The sequence below is a fragment of the Pseudorca crassidens genome, chromosome 18, assembly GCF_039906515.1.
Source record: "Pseudorca crassidens isolate mPseCra1 chromosome 18, mPseCra1.hap1, whole genome shotgun sequence".
NCBI classification, from domain to species: Eukaryota; Metazoa; Chordata; class Mammalia; order Artiodactyla; family Delphinidae; genus Pseudorca; species Pseudorca crassidens.
In genome coordinates this window covers 26,337,830-26,359,467 of record NC_090313.1, presented here as the reverse complement: position 1 = coordinate 26,359,467, position 21,638 = coordinate 26,337,830, and positions in this window count along the sequence as shown.

Genomic DNA, 21,638 nt, shown 5'->3' with positions numbered 1-21,638 from the left:
AATAGTCTTGTTTCTAACCTAACTCTTACCTCTGTGACTTGAACCTTTATTTTAATCTCTGCATACCCTGAACTTGATATTCTTACATGTGTTTGCATTATCTAAATTGCAGCATAGTCCTATGAATTTATACTTGGCTTATTATTTTCTTTCTCATTTTTTCCTGTTGCATTGGTTAGGAATTTCCTGTCCTATCTTGGTCCTTATTAGTCAGGGTTCTCCAGAGAAACAGAACCAACAGGGTATATATATATATACACACACACACACACAGAGAGAGAGAAAGAGATTTATTTTCAGAGATTGGCTCATATGAGCCAATGAGACAATTTTTTTTCCTCTTTGGCTGTGCTGCACAGCTTACGAGATCTTAGTTCCCTGACCAGGGATTGAACCTGGGCCATGACAGTGAAAGCCTGGGAACCTAACCTCTAGGCACCAGGGAACTCCCCTCCAATGAGCCAATTATTAAGAAGAAATCCCAGAATCTGCCATCCACAAGCTTGAGGTTCAGTGGTACAGTTCCAGTCCAAACCTGAAGGCCTAAGAACCAGTATCGCCCATGGGTGGAGATGGATGTCCCAGATCATCTCCCATGGGTGGAGATGGATGTCCCAGATCAAGCAGGAAGCACATTTGCCCTTCCTCTGCTTTTTTGTTCTATTCAGGCTCTTAACAGATTGGATGATGCCCACCTGCATCAGTGAAAGCAATCTTCTTCACTCAGTCTACTGATTCAAATGCTAATCTCTTCTGGAAATACCCTCACAGATACATCCAGAAATAATGTTTACTAGCTATCTGGGTATTTCACAGTCCAGTCAATTTGACGCATAAAATTAACCATCATAGATCTATGGAATACAATCCTTTCTTCATCCTTCCTCCACCTTAAGACAGGGAAAGATGGAAGAATTGAACATAGATTTATTTTCCTTCTTATCACCTCTTGTGCATCAATTAAAGCTAGCTATGTTGTGGCAATAGTTAAATCCTAGGAGGCCAGTGGAAACTAAGAGAAAGCTGGAAAGGTGGTTAACAGTAAGCAGTTTTTTATGTCAACACAGCCTGCATCTTTAACCAGTGGTATCGGTTTGACCTGAGGCAACAAAGATCAAAATAGTGTTAAAAGCCAAGGAAGGAGCTGGTAGAGTCAGTCCCTTGTTGGTCAAGTAAATCCTAATTGGGTGGCTGGAATAGGGCTCTGTTTCTTTAAAATCCATACACTCAGTGTGGTCTTGGGGGAAAGTAGAGAAAGCCCACATATAGAATAGATCTATATGGGAGTGTTAGTGACAGATAGCTAGTCCCTTCTTTGTGCTTCCTTTAGAGATTTGCCCTCTGAAAGAATTGTCTGCAATGTAGAGGGGTGTGTTATTTTTCAAACCTTGCAGGTAGAGGTTGCCAGCAAAGAATGTAGGGCCTGGATCTTGGGTTAGAAACTTGAGGCAGGTGATAATTACTTGAAATTGTTACTCATCGAGAAGGAGCTGCCAAGGACAAGCAAATGATTTTCAAGGGGCTCTACGTGTCCAGGGAAACTAGAAAGAGTAATTGAAGTCATACCATCTCATCAAGAAAGGAACTGTGGTCCAAAATGATGTGATTTATTTTCTAGGCTTTTCTTCCTAAGCTCATCTCTTAAATTATGGTATTCTCCAGATGTCCATCCTCGACCCACTGTTCTCATGCTGTGAACTCTTCCAGAGTGATCTCATTTCCTCTCATGATTTCAGTTCCTGATGACTTCAATTCTCTATCTTTATCCTTGACATTTTCCCACAGATTCATACTTCTATCCATCTGTCTGCTCTATGTCTCCCATAACATCATCTTAAAGACTCAGACTCAACTTTTATAAAACGGTAATTACTCCCATCACCACGAATATACCCGCTTCCTCATCTGCCCAGCTCCTTTATTATTATTATTTCTCTCTTCTTCATTGTGTCTGGAAGTACTGAAAACACCTCATTTATCCAGGCTAAAGACTGTCCTCTGTGACTCTTTCATCTCTTTATCCTACCGTTCGATAAATTCCTATGAATTTTAACTCCTATTTTTCCACCCTCTCTTCTCCTTTCCATCATGACACCCTTGCTTGAATTCAGGCCACTATCCTCTTTTATCCCAAATTATCACAACAACCTCTTAGCTAGTCTGTGTCAGTCAGAGTTTTCATGGTAAGCAATGGAAAAATGACTATTTGGCTAGCTCAAGCAGAAGAGAATATTTCATACAGGTTTGGGAATGCTTAGAGAATCAACAGGCTAGTTGGAGAACGTGTTCAGAAAATGCATGGGAACCAATGGGGTCTAGTCAGCTGGGGACACAGCCAAGGTGAAGTATCAGAACAGACTGTTTAGGATGTCACTGCTAGCACTGGCCCTGCTGAAAAAAAGCGCCATTCTCACATTTGGTCCTGCCAACACCCTGGCCCCTGGCCTCTGCTGTTGTTGAATGCCACTAGCTGTCCCTTCACATTATTTACTCCATATTCAAAACCCTGAGTGTGAGTGTCAAATCAGCCTACCCTAAACTGCATGCCAATGCCTTAGGCACTGGAAGATGGGGAGAAAAAAACCTTTGTCCTCCTTCAGTTGCTGTGGGGCATTTCTCTTAAATAGGAAATATTGAAAATTTGGGTAGCAAGAATGATAACAAAAATAAAGGTCCGATAAGTGAACTCTCCTTCTAGTCATTTCTCCCTCTAATCCATCTTCCTTTGGAGACCAGGGTGGAGAAAGGAGACAGGAGTACGCATGAGGACGTTGCTACAGAAATGAGGCAAGAAATTATGGGCTCCTGAAGTAGAGTTGTGACAGAAGACTGTGGAGAAGTGGGCTAGATGAGAGATATACGGGGGCTTGAATCATCAGCGATTTGTGATTTACAGATGTGTGGGGTGAGAGAGAGAGAGAAATTGAGATTTCTTTCTCAAGCAACCAGGAAGGGGTGAGAGATTTCTTTAATTTTGGATGTATTTAATTTGGGGGCTTGTGGGAGAGTCAGTGAAGATGTTGTTTAAGTAGATAGCTATGTGAGTCTGGGGTTCAGAGGACAGAGCAACACTGAAATATATTCTTATGAGCCATTAACATAAAATTGACAATTAAAGTGGTAGGAGCTGTTGTAATCACCCAGGGGTAGCACCCAGGGTAAAGATGCTCAACTCCATTGAAGCCTGACAAACAGGTCTCTCGCTGGCAGCCATCCAGGGACGCTTGGACCACATCACCTCAGTTCTTTCAGATTTAGCATTTGACTCACTGCTTCTCTTGTGTTGACATTAATCCTGCCAAACTCTTGGTGATTTCACTATACCTCTCCTGAGTTTATTTCCATCACACTGGTCTCTCAAATCCTTGATCTACTCATTTCCAAAGATTCTGTCCTTAACTCCACATCAGCTACTCACTTTCTGTTGTCAGACCCTGCATTGGTGTTTTGCAACCAGGACCAGTTGTCTTAAGCAGCATTTCTTTTAAATGAAATTGAAAATATCAGCATGCTTCATATATGCTTAGTGTATAAACTGGGTTATACATCAATCCTGTCTTATTGTATACAGGATTTACAATTGTTCACATATCGTAAAAGGAGAAAAGGCAGATGAAAAGGAGGATGGCAAGCTTGGGTGGGGTTATTTTGAATTTTTAATGGATGACAAAAGCCTGGTCTTCAAACAAGGACAAGGACAGGAATAATGTCTTTGAGTAGTCAAGAGGAAATGAAATTCAATACTCAAAGTATTATTTGGGCTATTCTCTCTTTTTACTATATGACTGATTTTCTTTGTCCACTAGATTATTTTCATCTGCATAGAAAGATGGAGTAAACTCTTCTGTCTGAAAAAGAAAAAAAATGCCCCCAGGCGACTGTACATCCTACTGCACACAGTTTTCTGTGCTCATTATTTCCTTTCCTTCTTTCTTTGCTTCTGATTGGACCACTCCAGTTAGACTCTCATCTTCACCTCTCTTATTAAAGTTACAGAGATCTCTGTTTTACAAACTCAGGACCATTTGATCTTACTTAATTCATAAGCAATGTTTGACATTGCTGATCACCATCTATTTTTTTGAAACCCTCTCCTTGCTTAACCTGATTCTTTACCACTCTCCCCGCTCTCCCCACACTTCACTGGCCACTCATCTGTAACAGTTCACTGTGCTACCCACTTCCTCCTCCTCAAAATAGTTGCTTCCTGTGGCTTCAGTGTCACCAGCGCTTCTGGTTTACTTGCCTCCTCTTTGGAGACTACTCAGTTTTCTTTACGAACTTCTCTTATTATTATTCTTTAAATCCTCAAATATCATGGTTCCTTCAGAGATCTCTTCTTATTCATACTTTTGCTATGGTTGGACATTATCATCAGTGTTGGGATGTGGCAGTGAATCAAATAAGCAGGGTTCGTTTACATTAAGTACGATCTGGTGGAAGCAACAGAAAATAGACACATAAGCAAAAAATATGGAGGCAAGTGGGACAACGGAAAATAAAGCGTAATGAGAGAGTACAGAGTTACTTGATGAGGAGGCCGTTTTATGTGGGTGCAAGGGAAGGTCCTGAAAGAAGTGAGGGAAGTTACAGGTTATAATTTGGAAATGAGCATTTCAGAAAGATGTAACAACAATATGCAAAGAACCTCAAGTTAGGAGGGTGCATGGTATGTACAAGAAAAAGCAAGGAGGCCAGTGTATCTAGAGCAGAAAGAGAGAGAAAGAAATGGTAAGGTAAGGAGTGGGTGAGAAGATACAGGACCATATCAAGGGGAGCCTTGTGACTCATAATAAGAACTTCAGATTTTACTCTGAGATATAAAACCACAGGAGAACAGCTCATGCAGCTCAATATCAAAAACAAACAAACAACCCAATCAAAAAAATGGGCGGAAGACCTAAAGAGACATTTCTCCAAAGAAGACGTACAGATGGCCAACAAACACGTGAAAAGGTGCTCAACATCACTAATTATTAGAGAAATGCAAGTCAAAACTACAGTGAGGTATCACCTCACACCAGTCAGAATGGCCGTCATTAAAAAATCTACAAACAACAAATGCTGGAGAGGGTGTGGAAAAAAGGGAACCCTCCTACACTGTTGGTGGGAATGTAGATTGGTATAGCCACTATAGAGAAAAGTATGGAGGTTCCTTAAAAAAATAAAAATAGAACTACCATGTGACCCAGCAATCCCACTACTGGGCATATGCCTTGAGAAAACCATAATTCAAAAAGACACATGCACCCCAAAGTCCACTGTAGCACTACTTACAATAGCTAGGCCTTGGAAGCAACCTAAATGTCCATTGACAGATGAATGGATAAAGAAGATGTGGCACATATATACAATGGAATATTACTCAGCCATAAAAAGGAACAAAATTGGGTCATTTGCAGAGACGTGGATGGACCTAGAGAGTGTCATACAGAGTGAAGTAAGGCAGAAAGAGGAAAAACAAATATTGTCTATTAACGCATATATGTAGAATCTAGAAAAATGGTATAGATGATCTTATTTGCAAAGCAGAAATAGAGACAGATGTAGAGAACAAATGTACGGATACCAAGGGGGATGGGGGTGGGATGAATTGGGAAATTGGGATTGACATATATATACTATTGATACTATGTATAAAATAGATAACTAATAAGAAGCTACTGTACAGCACAGGGAACTCTACTCAATGCTCTGTGGTGACCTAAATGGAAAGGAAATCCAAAAAAGAGAGGATATATGTATATGTGTAGCTGATTCATTTTGCTGTACAGCAGAAACTAGCAACATTGTAAAGCAACTATACGCCAATAAAAATTAAGAAAAAGAGTTCTATTTGATTCACCCTACTGCTTATAAGGTATTTACTAATTTGAACAATAAGGCGTCATGTAGCTGGAATCAAATTGATAGTTCTGCCTTTATTTAAAAAAAATACGTGATCTTTTTTGCTTTAAAAAAAAACACAGAAAAAAAAAAAACCACAGGAGAGTTTTGATCATCAAGGACCTCAGTCTTAAGGTTGAATTTTGATAAGTGAAACTGAATGGCCTTAGTGACAGTTGAGTGGGGGAGGAAAAAATTGACTGAGTAACCAATTAAGAGGTTACTGAAGTTGGTCCTGTGAACATATGGCAGTTTGTATAAGGTGGGTAGTGAGAGAGATGAGCACTTGTCAAATTCAGGATATATTTCGAGGATAGAGTTGACAAGATTTCTTGATGATTTGTGTGTAAAGTCTGAATTTTTGGACCGAGCAACTGGTGGAATGGAAGTGCCGTTAACTGCGATGGGTGTGACTAGAGGATAAGCATGTTAGGGGAGGGTATCGGGGTATCAAGAATTTGTTTTTGCTCATTTTAAGTTTTTCCTACTTGTTAGACATCCAAGTGTGTATGTCCAGTAAGCAGGTGGGTGTATGATTCTGGAGTTTAAGGGAGAGATCCATGCTGGAAATATACATTTGGCTATTTTCAGATGAGAGCTGAAGTCAGGGAATTAGAGGAGAATCAGGAATCGCCTAGGAAGGGAGTGTTAGATATCAAATGTGCAAGTCAGAGCTGCCATCCCTGTTTTGGTCTCTTCTAGCAGGGGTGACCCTACTGAGCTCCCAGTCTCTGCTCTCATTCCACTCCTATTGCTTCCTGAGCCTCAGCAATGCCATTGCCATTAACTCTGAGGTCAGTGTGGAGCTCTCAAGTGCCTCTGACACTGAGTAGACGTTGGAGCTAAAGCTAATGGAATATCAGGAGGTTACTAGTTAGAAATAGATTTGACTGCAAAGAGTAAAAGACTGCATTTAACACATGGAAGGGTGCTCAACATCGCTAATTATTAGAGAAATGCAAATCAAAACCACAATGAGGTATCACCTCACACCAGTCAGAATGGCCATCATCAAAAAGTCTACGAATAATAAATGCTGGAGGGGGTGTGGAGAAAAGGAAACCCTCCTACCCTGTTGGTGGGAACGTAAATTAGCGCAGCCACTATGGAAAACAGTATGGAGGTCCCTTAAAACACTAAAAATAAGGCTATCTTCTAGAGGCTTTAGGGGAGAAACCATTGCCTTACTTTTTCTAGCTTCTGGAGCCTAGCTTCTGCTTTCCTTGGATTGTGACCCCTTCTTCCATCTTCAAAACTCATTATCCCAATCTCTGGTTCTATTATCACATCTCCTTATTCTAACTTGGACTCCTCCTGTTTCCCTCTTATAAGCCTCATGATTATATTGGGCCCACCCAGATAAACCAGGATAATCTCTCCATCTCAAAGTCCTTAACTTAATCATATGTGCAAAGTTCCTTTTGCTAGGTAAGGAAAAATATTCACAGTTCTAAGGATTAGGACATAGGTATCTTTACGGAGGGCGTTATTCTCTCTACCACAGTAACTATTGACCTGACTTTTAATCATATAGATTAATTTTCCTAGTTTTGAATGCAGTGTAAATGCAATCTTTATATAAACTTAACCTTAGGTGTCCAACATCTTTCACTCAACATTGTATTTGTGAGGTTTATCCACATTATTGTGCATAGCAGGAGTTTGACAATTTTTAATGCTGTATGATATTCTATTCGTAGTAATATACCACAATGTATTTATCTGTTCTACTGCTGATGAGTTCTTAAATTTGTATTGTTTTTAGCTATTATGCATAATATTGTTATAAATCATCTTGTGCATTTCTTCTAAAAAAAAGTAAAATAAAATAAAAATAGGGCTATCATACGATCCAGTAATCCCCACTCCTGGGCATGTATCCAGAAAAGATGAAAGCTCTAATTTAAAAAGATACATTCACCCCAGTGTTCATTGCAGTACTATTTACAATAGCCAAGACATGGAAGCAACCCAAGTGACAATCAACAGATGATTGGGTAAAGAAGATGTGGTATAGGTACATGATGGAATATTACTCAGCTATAAAATAGAATGAAATATTGCCATTTGCAGCAACATGGATGGACCTAGAGAATATCATATTAAGTGAAGTAAGTCAGACAGAGAAAGACAAATATTATATGATATAACTTATATTTGGAATCTAAAAAATAATACAAATGAATCTATATACAAAGCAGAAACAGACTCACAGACATAGAAAACAAACTTGTGGTTACCCAAGAGGAGAGGGAGGTGGGGACAGATAAACTAGGAGAATGGGATTAACAGATATTTACAAATTATACGTGAAATAGATCAGCAACAGGGATTTACTGTATAGCACAGAGAACCGTATTCAATATCTTATAATGACCTATAATGGAAAATATTCTGAAAAAATAGATACAACTGTATTACTTTGCCCGTGCATCTGAAACTAACACGATGTTATAAATCAACTATACTTCAATTAAAAAAAAGACTGCCTTTAAAATATGGAGCCAGAACTTTGTCCGTGGAGCTCTGCCAAATCCTTTCAGAGGCTGCCTTGCTAAGAAGGAAGTGGGAGGATGAGAGCTATCAACAATGCAAGGTCATGCTGGAGGTTCCCTGGGACGCTGACACCTTTGTGAAAATGCTTGCAGGATTATCAGGCTGGGGTAGACTCCTGATGAAGGAGTGTATCCAGCTCCCTGGTGGATCTTTTTTTGTTATACCCAAAGAGAATCATTTGAGGAATGTGTGGGAATTGGAGCCTGGAATTACATACTTTTGGTCTCCTCCATTTTGGCTTGTGGTAATATTAAATCTTCTCCCTTCGTTGCTGCTCCTGTGTTGTCTTTGGCTAGCATCCCTTCTGAGGTCATGTGCCTTCTGGGTTCTGACAGGAGGTGCAAGGGGCTAGTCTCTACATCGACAGTGTCAGTGGGAGCCTACCTGGTGGCATGGATATCGAGAAGATGCCAGCTAGCAGAGTCACACTTATTGCTTGAGAGTTTGAAGTCCCATCTCTACTCATCATCTTCTCAAAGGCCCGTATTTGTGTATTTAGGGAAAAGCGTATGTTTTTATAAAGTTAAGGAAGTAATAAAATACAACAAATAACAAAAACTGAGACTTCTGAATGAAGATACCAATCATCTGAAATATATAATAACAGACTGCTAAATTAACTATCTACATGTGCTATCTAAACTATCTAGAGTGTGCTTCAGTTTGTTAAACTGTCCAATGAGTGGGATGTGAAATCTTATTGCATTACTAAAGGGTTTTTGTTTAAAGTCCAGATACAAATGGAGGAAGAAAATTAATTGTAAGGCTATTGAGAGTCTCACAGAATCACTGGGAAAGCAGAACAAAGAGTTTGAGATTTGATGTAGCAAGAACCACAACCTAAAACACATCCTATAACTCTTCTGGAGAAAATACAGTGACTACTGCTGAGATCTATACCTTGATGTGTCTCACCTACACTAGATACCCTAGTTCTGCCATCTCTGAGAAGCAGATACCAATGTTGTCACTACCACCTGCATCAGAGCACATTTTCAGCTGTCCCTTCTTTGCACAATTTCTGATTTACAATACAGGGTGGGTACATTTGACTAGCTCAGCCCAGGAAATGTGCACATACCCCAGCTGCAAGGAAATCTGGGTTGGTGAGTATCTGGCATCTTTTGCCTCTATGGTAGGGTATGCCACCCATCAAGATTTGTAAGATGTGAAATCCCCTAAAGATACAGAAGAAGGTCAGATGCTGGGCAGCCAAAAAAGTGACGAATGTCTATAAGGTGTATACCCTTTGGCTGTTGAAAATAAACGTATACTTCCCTCTACACATACTTCTGCGAGAGAAAATTGCTTCCATGTAACATAATAAAATTATTCTGTAGAAAACTGAGGATGCACCCACTGTCTTTTCACTCCTAGCAGTTATTGCAACCAGCTCAGGCCACACTCTCTGGGTAACACCCATCCTCCCTTTGTTCTGCCAGGATCCCAGCCAGAGAGTCTTTCAACTATAGATTGCGTTGTGACATGAACTGCTAATAAAAACACAGACGTAGAGAATGGACTTGAGGACACGGGGAAGGGGAAGGGGAAGGTGGGATGAAGTGAGAGAGTAGCATGGACATATATACACTACCAAATGTAAAATAGATAGCTAGTGGGAAGCAGCCGCATAGCACAGGGAGATCAGCTCGGTGCTTTGTGACCACCTAGAGGGGTGGGAGAGGGAGATGGGAGGGAGATGCAAGAGGGAGGGGATATGGAGATATATGTATATGTACAGCTGATTCACTTTGTTATACAGCAGCAACTAACACAACATGGTAAAGTAATTATACTCTAATAAAGATGTTAAAAAAAACTAGTAGGGGAAAGGGGACAAAAAGAAGAGGAAAATGGAAGTGTCTAAGTTACAAGAATACATATGACACAGAGAGGAAGTCTTTTTTACAATTCACAGAGGAGGGCTCCCAGACACCATCCTCCTCTCCCATTCTTTTTTCTCTCCCATCCAGCCCTATCCTCCAGGGCATGAAAACAATCACTGTCTTCTTAACAAGACTTTCTCAATTCATCACAACCTTTTGTACATTTCCTTTCTCCATGGCCATCATCTTGGATCAAGATGTTGGAGTACTTCAATAGCCCCTGAACATTTTTTCTTTTCCCTCCCTTTCTCCCCACTAAATTCTTTCCATAAAAGATGGTTATCTTTAAAAATACACATCTGATCATGTTACTCCCCTGCTTCCAGTGACTTGTAATTATTCTTTGGAGAAAGTCCACAGTTCTCAGCATGGCCTAGAAGATTTTCCCCTTATGACCTCTGGCCTTTCCAGTCTCATCTTCTGCCTCCCCCTTTCTCTTTGTGCTCCAATGACACTGTTCTCTCTCAATTTCTCAAAAACCTTACCCTCCTTCTAGCCTCATGGCCTTCTAATGACATTCCCTTTGCTTGTTCTTGCCTTCTCATCCTTCACCTCCCTGAGTCTCAGCAAAATTTCAAATCTTCATGTCTGTATCACACATTTGCCCCCAAACCCAGACAAGCAAGGCCCTTACCTCAACTACTCTTCATAGTAGAGACTGTCACAAATATTATTTCTATTATTTGCTAAATACCTGTCTTGACCCATAAAACCCAAGGTCCATGAAGAAATGGCCTATGTCCTCAGTGCCTCGGATACTTCCAACCTGGCACATGACAGGTGCTCAACAGGTAACCACTGAACAGATGGAAATGTGGAAATGGACTGTGTTGGTCATTCTTAGGCCGGAAATTCTCTGTGGCTGCTTTCAGGTTTGTATTTTCTCCCGATAAAACTCCTCAACTATTTAACCCTCTGATTTCTCAGGTGACTAGTTTTGGCTGGGAAGGTGTTAATAGAAGAATTCAGTTTGCATTAAGGTATGAAGCTCCTATTTGCCACGAGAGATGGGACAGCTTTGCAAAGGTCCAAATGTCATTTGTTTCCCAGCACTAAACTTTGGCAAAGATAGTTCTCTGCTAATTCGAATGACCAAGAATTCATGCAATTTCCTCTGAAGAAAATTATCCTTTTGAGAGCATGAAGAAATACTTTATTCTTTCCACCGAAATCTAATCGTTTTACCAGGCTCCATTTCTTCTTGCACCTGATTTTTCTTTTTCTTGTAGCCCCAATTCTATCTGCTTTGGATAAACCTCTCATATTTAAAAATTTGCCTTTCAAATGCGCGATGTCCTAGGATGTGTATATTGAATGACCAGAAATAACTCAGTGACATATTCTTCTTGCTTATTTCATACATATTTCCAACTTATGACTCACTGGTTTAAAGAGGACAAATGTGAACTAAAGAGCAAAACAGAGGACTTGATGTACTTGCGCCTGAGAGGAAGATGAATCACTGCGTTGCTGGCAAAGCACCCACTCCGGGCCGCCTGTCTCATGGGTTTGAATGACCCCCACTGTTCCCCGTTCTGGTCCCACTCACAAGCTCACATGCAACCTCACACAAACACATCCAAACGCCTCTCACTTCTTACTTTAGAAGCCCCGTGGAACTATTTTAGGCTGGAAGACATGCACATAATAAAGAAACTGACTGTCTTGGAGGCTAGAATGTGATATATGAACACGTCAGAGGGACCCAAAATGGTAGCAATGGCATTTTCATTCTCAGTTTTCAAAGAGTTTTATTTTCCTCTCTCCTTCCACCATCTGTTTTTCTGACTGTAGCAAATGTCATTCCCTATGGAGTTTAATAGGATATGAGACAGGATTGTTTTACAGTGAATTTTGATGCGGTTTCATGATTTTCCTAAGAGTAGTTCTCTTTCCTCCATCCCTTTTTCCTTCCTTCCTTCCTTCCTTCCCTCCCTTCTTCCTTCTTTCTTTCTTCCTTTCTTCTTTCTCTCCCCCTTCTTTTTTTTAACCCTCTCTCCCTCCTTTTTCTTTCCTTCTTTCCATTTTAATCAGAAAAGTTGAGCTAGCTTTGACATGACATTAATCATACCACCTGAAAAATAACTTGTAGAGGTGTGCTTCTAGATCCTGGACTGAAATCTGTGAAAAGACAAAGTTCTTAAATATGTGAACTTTTATTTATTTATTCTTATAACAAACACAAATTCCCAACGTGGCGTTAGACCGTTAAGCAGTAAATTCCCATTGAAGGGACAAGCCAGGGATCTTAACTTCCGTTGGTGTGGGTGTGTGTAAGAGGAGCGCATGGGCAATGCAGAGCTGAGGCAGCAACAAAAGGGGAAAGTGCAGGAAGCAATGATGAGGATGCACTTATATGTCCTTCCCACATGATAGGCAGTCTTTAAACTCTACATGTATGAATTTATCTAAATGTCACCACAACTACATGCTTGGAGGTATCGTTGCTTTCTCCATTTTACAAATGAGAAAACTGAGGCATAAAAGAGTGAAGGCCACACAGCTGCTAACGACTCAGTGGCAGAGGTAAAGGCTGCATACACGAAAGGTCATGTTGGTTTTGTATGCTGTTTTCTACATCTGTCTCTCAAGTATAAATCTGTAGCATGGTGGACAGTGTTTAGGGAAACATTGGAACAGTCTTTTATTGTCTTCATTTGAGGGGAAAAATACCCCAAAAGGTTTTAGAAAGTTCCTCCCACCATAGTAAAGTGAGGAGAACTCTAGAAGGCAGGAGTGTTGTCTACGGGAGAGGGTGGCTGTGTGGCATCATGGGGAACGGTGGAGAGAAGCAAAGAGAGAGCCCGGCATATTTAGAGAACAAGATGCAATCACTGGGCTGTATTGCCGGTGACTCTGCTATTGAACAGAGACATCATGACGTCTGTGCCGGAAAAATTCCACTGCGTCAACTTTCCCTTTCCTCTCTAAGACTGATTCAGTGAATTTACTCTCTCTCTGGGAGAATGAGGATCAAGAAAGGACAAGACTCCATCTGTTGAGAGAGGCTCAACCGTGTGGAGTTGCTGGGAAGAGAGGTGTCATGGGAAGATGTTATTTTAAATGTAACAATCTGTGTTTCTCAGGGAAGGGTAAGACAGGAAGATTCATATTTTGGAGACACATTTTAGGGTCAACTACTATGCTTTTCTTTTTAAAAACTTCCCTCATTACAGTAGGGTTTCTTCTTCAACAAGGGCTTCAATACTTAGATGTAGTTAAATGATGGAGTCAACTTCTTGGATTTAGGATATTGTTCCTCTCTATTGCTTCCCTCCTATTTATTCAGGGAATCTGATTTTGCTCCCAGACTCTGTTAGGTCACCTTCTTCAAAAAAGGAAGTACTCTTAGGTTTTGCAGACACTTCAGGAGTAGCAATTTTGGGAATCGTCATTTATCTTGACTTCATGGCTTTTAGAAGGAACATGCAGAGACCTTGACAAGCATATTTCCAAGTTTGTCTTCAGGATAAATTTGGGGGCCTCTGTGTACCTTTGGGTGGGGCTTTACCCCGGCGTGCTTCTTGGCACACACGTGTATTCATTCGCCATCTGTTATGGGGCCCGTCCAGGCAACATCTTCTTGGCACTTGGAGTATCTGGAGAGGGAAAGGAAGATATCTTTTCTTCTCTTGGCTTTAGGATCTAATATAAAGGAAAGAATCAGAAAAAATATTATTTCTTTGTTATATACTTTGAAGATATTTTAGTTGTATTTTGTTGACTGGAAGGTAATGTACCCATAAAACTGGATACTTGGTACCCAATGGAACAAGATGGGAGAGAATGGCTACGGAAACACAAGTGCTGCATTCCCAAACTGAACGGAGCAGGTGAAAAAACAGCAATTCAGTAAATAAGCAAACAAAAAATTAAAAAAACCACAATGCAGTGGATTCAGCATATCCTATATGGATGTGGTGTATTAATATTTCTTTGATTCAAACTAGATTAACAAAAATAAGGGAGTTCATTGTCTTTCAGGTTTGAATAGTATACTGCAGGGGCGGTGTGTGTGTGTGTGTGTGTTCACGTGATCAAAAGAAAAGTTTCAGAGATTAGGACCTTACTCTTTGGGATAAAAGCTCAGTACTGGCAATTTTCTCCTCTCCTCTCATCTTTTCTCGTCCCCCCCCCACTCTGTTCTTCTCCCTCCCCCTTCTCTCCCCCTGCCCTGCCTCATACACACATACATTCGTATGAGTTTGTAGGCTCTTCCCAAGTGGCAGGAACTATTGGACTACTGTAAAGGCCAGATTCACATTCTCCCAGATTAGCAAACTTGGTAGAAGGAGAACCTCTCTTCCCAAGTTTGTACATCAATCCCAGGTAAGGTCTTTGATTAGCTTGCCTGAGCAAGTGACATGCACGCTCCGGACTAAGCAATAATACACATGGACAAATTTAGCACTCTTTATTTGAAAATGTTTATTTTACCAAATTTCATAAAATGTATATAATTTTCCATTTTATAAAAACTGAACTATATTTATGGAAGGCCTACAGAAATGCTGAATCCATCTTCCCCAAGATAAAAGCTTTCTTTGGTCCCCCAGAGTTCAGAGGATTCAAGATTTTATCACGAATATGAACTCAATAAAAATACTAAAACTACATGTTTAATAATTTTATATTTGAAACAATGTGAAAATTTGATTGGTTTTATTTTCCATCTCTTTTCTAGCCAGTGCGATTAAGAGCGGTTACTGAGCCACGTTGAAGATTGTTCTCTTGGGTTAGGGATCTCCGTCAGTACTTCACTTAGGAAACAAAGTAGAAATCATGGTCTTTTTTTAAAAAAAGTGCTTTAAGTAAAAGCATATAAACTTTATAAGACCCACCCACTAGGATTTTTTGAAGTGCATTATTTTAGCTCTTCCAATCGTGTAGAGATTAAAGACAGGCAAGAAGTACCATTGGCTACAGGGTGCTGGACTCCAGGTAGTGGAACCAATGGAGAAAATCCAGCTCACGGATCACTGCAGGTGGGAGGGCAGCAGCTGAGCAAAAGCAAATAAATGCATGGTGCACAGGTATGGAGGACAGCAATACAGTGTTCACAGTTCTTTCGTGTTATTTGTGCTGGTATTTGGGTGTTATATAGCATATAAACACTTTGGACAATTGTTTTAGAAGTTTCAATTGTTATTTTGGGGTTTATTTACATAGGATATAGACAAATCTATGGCATATATGTACACAGTTATCAATCATCCATGCCATACCGCATAACTTTTGTAGAGGTTTGGGTAGTTCTTAACTTGATTCAATCAGATGGAAGCTATTTTCTTATACGTAGTTCTCTTGCTGGCCCTTGCCAGAGACCAGTGTTTCCCCGACAAAAAGGAACAGTTATCTAAATCTTTGTTTTTCAAAGTTGTAGTCTGTACCACCAGCAATGACATCACAGCAGAATCTCAGGCTCCACTTCAGATCTACTGAACTGGAATTGACATTTTCACAAGATGCCCAAGATTCAAAGTGTCCATAAGCTCTGGATAAGCAAACAATAATGGTGAAGGACGTTCTGGAAGGAAGTATCAGAGGCAGCAAGGCTTGCAGGAATTATAGGTACCTGGAGATTGATCTGGATGGGGCTGAGATTTTTAAACTAGAGAAGGTAACTAAGTGGTGTTCAAGAGAAAGCAATGGGTGTCCGCTTTGCAGGCAGGCATGGAGAGGGAGGGTGGAAGCACCGAAAACAATTCGGTAAACATCACCCAACCTGAAGCAAGGGCTGTGGGTCTGATATGGGCTTTTGGCAACCGGGGTGGTGAGGGTGGGACTCATTCATTCGGAATGAGCTTATTTAAGTGAAGTACTTAAGTGACTGGTTGGGATGAGTTCACATTACTCTAGGACGATGAAACAAGTCGGTCTTCTTTGAGTTAGGAGATGGGGAGATAGAATGCAGAGCGTGAGAGTGCAGTGGTGGCTATGGAGAAAGGATGTGTGAGCGAAGTGTAGCTCTCCGTTTCTAAGATTTGTACCTCACTCAATTAAATACATGATACCCCTTGGGCCTGGCACTGCCATGGTAGCTAAAAAAATATGTATTTAGAAAAATGAAGGTGGGGAGAGCATCTATATAGAGTCCAAGAAATTGACTTTACCCATATAGATTATCTGATTTGCATAAGAAAAGTTTTGACTTTTATTCTTCTGTTATGAAGGACAATTTAAATATCTATTTTCTGAATATTAGCCAGAAACATTTAAAGACCACCAACTACATTACAGTGCAACTTTTCAATGTTTAAAAAAAATATTATCCTGAAATAATTCAGGGTCATTATCTTCAAATAGAAAAAATAATTTTGAGAAAATTCATGTTTGACAATTACTGCTTTTTTCTCCATGTTTTTCTCCATGAAAGCCACCAAAAAAGACTTCAAATTCATTTTATGATTACAGTCAATCCAAGAGATTAAAAGCATTGGATAGTAGTAATAGCACATACATCTTTTACATTTTCTTAATATAAAATATAAAATAGTTACTTCTCTTGTACCATTTAGCTCAAGGAATTAAAAGGGTAAAGCAATGGACACTAGGATATCCCTAATAGAGGGCTCCAAGAGTCATAAACTAATGGTGTTTTACTTAGAAGGATGTTTTTGACATTCGTTGTTAAATTGTGTTGTTGCAATGGGCATGGCAAACTCTAATTACAAGAGCAAAACCAAAACCAAATAAACCCCCTTTCACAGCATATCCCCCTTATTGTTTCTTCCCAGATTGTTCCCATTCACTCAAAAAAAAGTTTGAGTTCCTGCCTTGCAGGGATAACGGCAAACTGCAGTCAGATGTAGGAGCTGCCTCACCAGGTCTGGGAACCAGACCTTAATTAGAATGCTTGGAAAAGAAGAGCAAATGAAAATTATTAAGCTTCATTCTTGATTCCTGGTTCTAATTTTAAAGAGGAAATCATGCATTAATCAAGCCCTGTGTTACAGCTCAGAGGCACGTTTTTGAAATATCCTGAAATAACACGGGGAAAATTTTTGCTATGTTTTGATAACCACCCTAGACTACTTGCTATGAATAGTATGATATATTTCAACATGCAGTGTGCTAGGTTACAGTATACTTAAGTTTTGGTTACGTTATTTATTTATTTTTCTGGACTCAAGGTATAGCACCGTAAACAAGGTTCGGCATGTATTCCTTGAAAATATAACACAAATGTTCGGCACTGATTTTCAGAGGTGAATGAAAGGCGAATTAAATGACAAGAGAAGAACACAACTCTACAAAGAGCTACACAGCAAATAATTTCTGATGAGCAGAAAGATTGCTTTTATAGCAGCATTTTGTGATACAGATTCTGAATCAGTTTTGACACTCTAATTTGCAAGGATTAAACTTGTACTTAAGGGTTAGTGATTGTTTTATGTGAGAGTGAAAAATTGTTCCTGTTTTCTACAAAGTGATGAAATATGGATACTGTATTCTTAAAAAAATTCTTGGCAATTAATTCCCCAATTTCTTATCCTGATCCATGTTATGAAAATAAACATACATGCATATACTCCCTATAAATGTGTTTCCTTGTGACTCTAAAGTAATAATTTAAGTTTTTGCCCTTACTGGCTCCACTGATATTAGTAACTTTCTTTCAAAGGAGATTCCGTGGTAGAGAGAATGATGAATCCTGGATGCTCCTTTGTGAAACAGTATCTTCTCACTGCACAGGAACTGCCTTTCTGCATCTCTGCTATTCTTTCAGTGTCCAGAGGCCATAATTTAGAGACTTGCTTAGCCTATGTTGTCTACTTTAAACTTAATTCTAAACGTTTCATGATGAAGATGGTCTAATCTTTAAACACATTTTTAAAAATCAGGCCTTCTGGAGGCTTAAAACTGTGTGAGGACAGAGACTGAATCCATTGTGTCTGTGTCTGTGTATGAGTGTGTTTCTTTAATCAGTATAGAGTTTTAAACACAGTAGGCATACAGAAAATATTTGTCAAGTGACTGAAGCCACATCATTAGGATTAGGGGAACATGCCCGGGGATTCAGAGATACGATTTGTTAAGAAGATAACATTGTAAAAAATTATAAATGTTTAACTCTTCCAGGAAATTGTAGGTGGAGTTTCAAACAATTTCATCAATTATGCAAACTCATATTCTCTCCTTAAATTTAAAAGGAAGCAGGAGTTTTCCTTAATCTCTTTCTTAAGACCAGATCACTCAGCTAACAGGTTTGTTTGTTGGTTTGTTTTCCTAGCATTTTATTTCAGGCACTTTTTCTTTTCTGACATTTTTCTGAGTTTCTTGCACTGTGGAGTAAAAGATCCCAGGATTTTCCACCAGCCAATTCTGTTTTTTTTTTTTTTTTTTTTTTTTCCGGTACGTACGCGGCCCTCTCCCGTTGCGGAGCGCAGGCTCCGGACGCGCAGGCTCAGCGGCCATGGCTTATGCGCAGGCTCAGCGGCCGTGGCTCATGCGCAGGCTCAGCGGCCATGGCTCACGGGCCCAGCCGCTCGCGGCATGTGGGCTCTTCCCGGACCCGGGCATAAACCCGCGTCCTCTGCATCGGCAGGCGGACTCTCAACCACTGGGCCACCAGGTAAGCCCTCCTTTCTTTTTTTTTTTCTTTGGTACGCGGGCCTCTCACTGTTGTGGCCTCTCCCCTTGTGGAGCACAGGCTCCGGACGTGCAGGCTTAGCGACCATGGCTCACGGGCCCAGCCGCTCCGCGGCATGTGGGATCTTCCCGGTCCGGAACACGAACCCGTGTCCCCTGCATAGGCAGGCGGATTCTCAACCACTGCGCCACCAGGGAAGCCCCAAATCTGGTTTTTTTATCCTCCTTCCGAACCACCACCATCATTAAAACACCCCCCAACCCCCCACACACCAAAACAAAACAAAAATCTTCTCCCTATGGCCCTTTGGCACCAAGACCCTGTTTTAGCAAAGGTCATTTTCCAGAACCTTTACTAGGCTTTGACACATATAATGTCACAGTATGCTTTTTTTTTGAGTGCTTTTGTTCCTTGAGCTTACTTATAATGTCTGCTAAAGGAAGGGCAGAACAAGCCCCAACAAGATTTAGGACACTGTACCGCAGCAAAGATAGCCAGCGTTTAGCCTCCTGGTAAAGAGTTAGCTGTTTAATGAATAACAAATTATAAACAGACCCTGAGGTTAAAGGGTAACAGGCACCGTCTTGGCCTCCACCTTATTAAGCAGACCCACTTCGACAGACGTTGGGCCAATTACATCAGCGGAACCCACTGGGGCTAATTCAAATGTTCCTGTTGTGTTTTCCATCCTGTTTACTTATCAGGACTGCACAGCTAAACAGAGCCAACCTTCACCTGATGTGTTCTCTCTTATTATTGTTTAAAAAGTAAGAAACCTCCATTTGGAAAATTCAGTATATTTTTGTCACACGGCAGTAAGTGCTAGGGGTTTGTGGTTATCAGGTGTAACGTGTGTAGGCTGAGGGAGAGCAGCATGGTCAGACCAGCGAACAGAGGTGTGAAAAGTTGTTAAAAATAAGGCTAGAAAAACACGTCTTTTCTTACCAAGCAAAACACAGCTTATATTTCTTAAAAGAACTGAAAGGTCCTGATAAGTGGTGATGAGATTTGCATCATCATTGATCCAACTGATCTTTTCAGAGAAATAGGTCTGACACTTAGGTGTTAGAAAAGTATTTTTGGCTTGTGGGCTATTTCCATTCAACAAAGCATTTATTATGCTCCCATCGTGTGCCAAGCATTTTGCACAAAGCCAGGGATATGAAAATGAATTAAGCAGTTTTTTTTGTCCTTGGGGTAATGTAGAGACTGGGAAGAATAATGGAGTTATAAACAAATAATATGGAACATTCTGGTTTTGGAGTTTTGATAAAAATAATTATGAGTGGTATCTAATGAGCCTAGACCGAGAACATCAACAGTGCCAGAGGTTGGCAGGGATTGGGAATGAAAATGAAAAATTAGGGGAGGAGGGATTTTGAATGACTTGGAGCAGGAAGTTGCTGGGCATTCAGATATGATCCATAGATACCGCTGCAGGGGAACAAGAGGTAATACGATGCATTTCTAAGAGTGATTCGCGAAGTGTGTCCCTGGACCAACGGCATCAACATCACCTGGAACTTGTTAGAAATGCAAACTATGCCCCACCCCATAGCTACAGGATCAGGAATTCTGGAGGCAGGGCCCAGCAGCCTGACTGTGATGTATGCTATGGTTTGAGAACCACTAGCTTTAGAGGATGGGGTTTCAAACTTGACATCAGAACCATCTGGGAGTTAAAAAATATGATGCTTGGACCCCATCCCAGAGAGTATGATTTATTTGGTCTGAGGAAATTGAAACTTTGAGGGATTGAATGATTTCCTTCAAGGTCACATAGCTAATAGGTAGGAATTAATGCCTAGGTCAGCCTGATACCAAGGCCCATGTTTATCCATTTTGTTGCCTAGGCCTGTCAAACTGTGCAAGAGCAGAGGTTGACCATCCTTTCTCTTGGGCACCTGGGCTCACTGTAAGAGACCTCTTATTGTTTACTTCTGCTCCCTCAAAGGAAAGTACCCTTAAACAATAATGATACTTGTGGATGTGACTTTAATATGTCAAGAATAAGAAATGAATATATCTTAGTTATGTTTATGTTACTTTAAATACATTTGTTTGTAAACACATGAACTATCTAGATTACTACAATATACCCCTATTTTCAGCAAATCTAATATACAGAAATTTCACATAGAACTGAAAAATAGAATTACCCTCCAACAGGGCAATATTTTCAATGTACTAAAGTATTCAAGGCCAACTTTCAAGGTTCTCAAGTACAGTGCTTACCCAGATATTCTTTGTGTACTACTCGTGGCCCTTGGGATTTTTAGTGGTATGCAAATGAATATTTGCATGCATAATAGTTATGCATGATTTTTGTTTTCTTATATTTTCTTTATTACCAACAGAACACAAATTTGTTTGTGGTGGCATTGAAGCCTTGAGGTCTGGTTGTGGACCAATGAGATGAAAGCCAATGTTCCTGGTAGGGTTTCCCAGACAGCCTCTAACAAGGCAGGCAGAATCAGGCTCTTTGATTTTCCACTTCTTTTCTTCTGCCTGGAACCCAGGCATGGTCTTCTTGTGACCATGAGGAGTCACACACATGCTAAGTATTGCTGAGCATAAAGCAATTAATCATAACAACACAAAGCAAAAAGAGCTGGAAGAGTAGATCTGTCTGCTAAAATAAAGACATTTCCAAAAGAACTGCAAATCACTAGAGGTCAATTTGAAAGCAAAAGGATAAGCAGCTTGCAGTCTGAGGT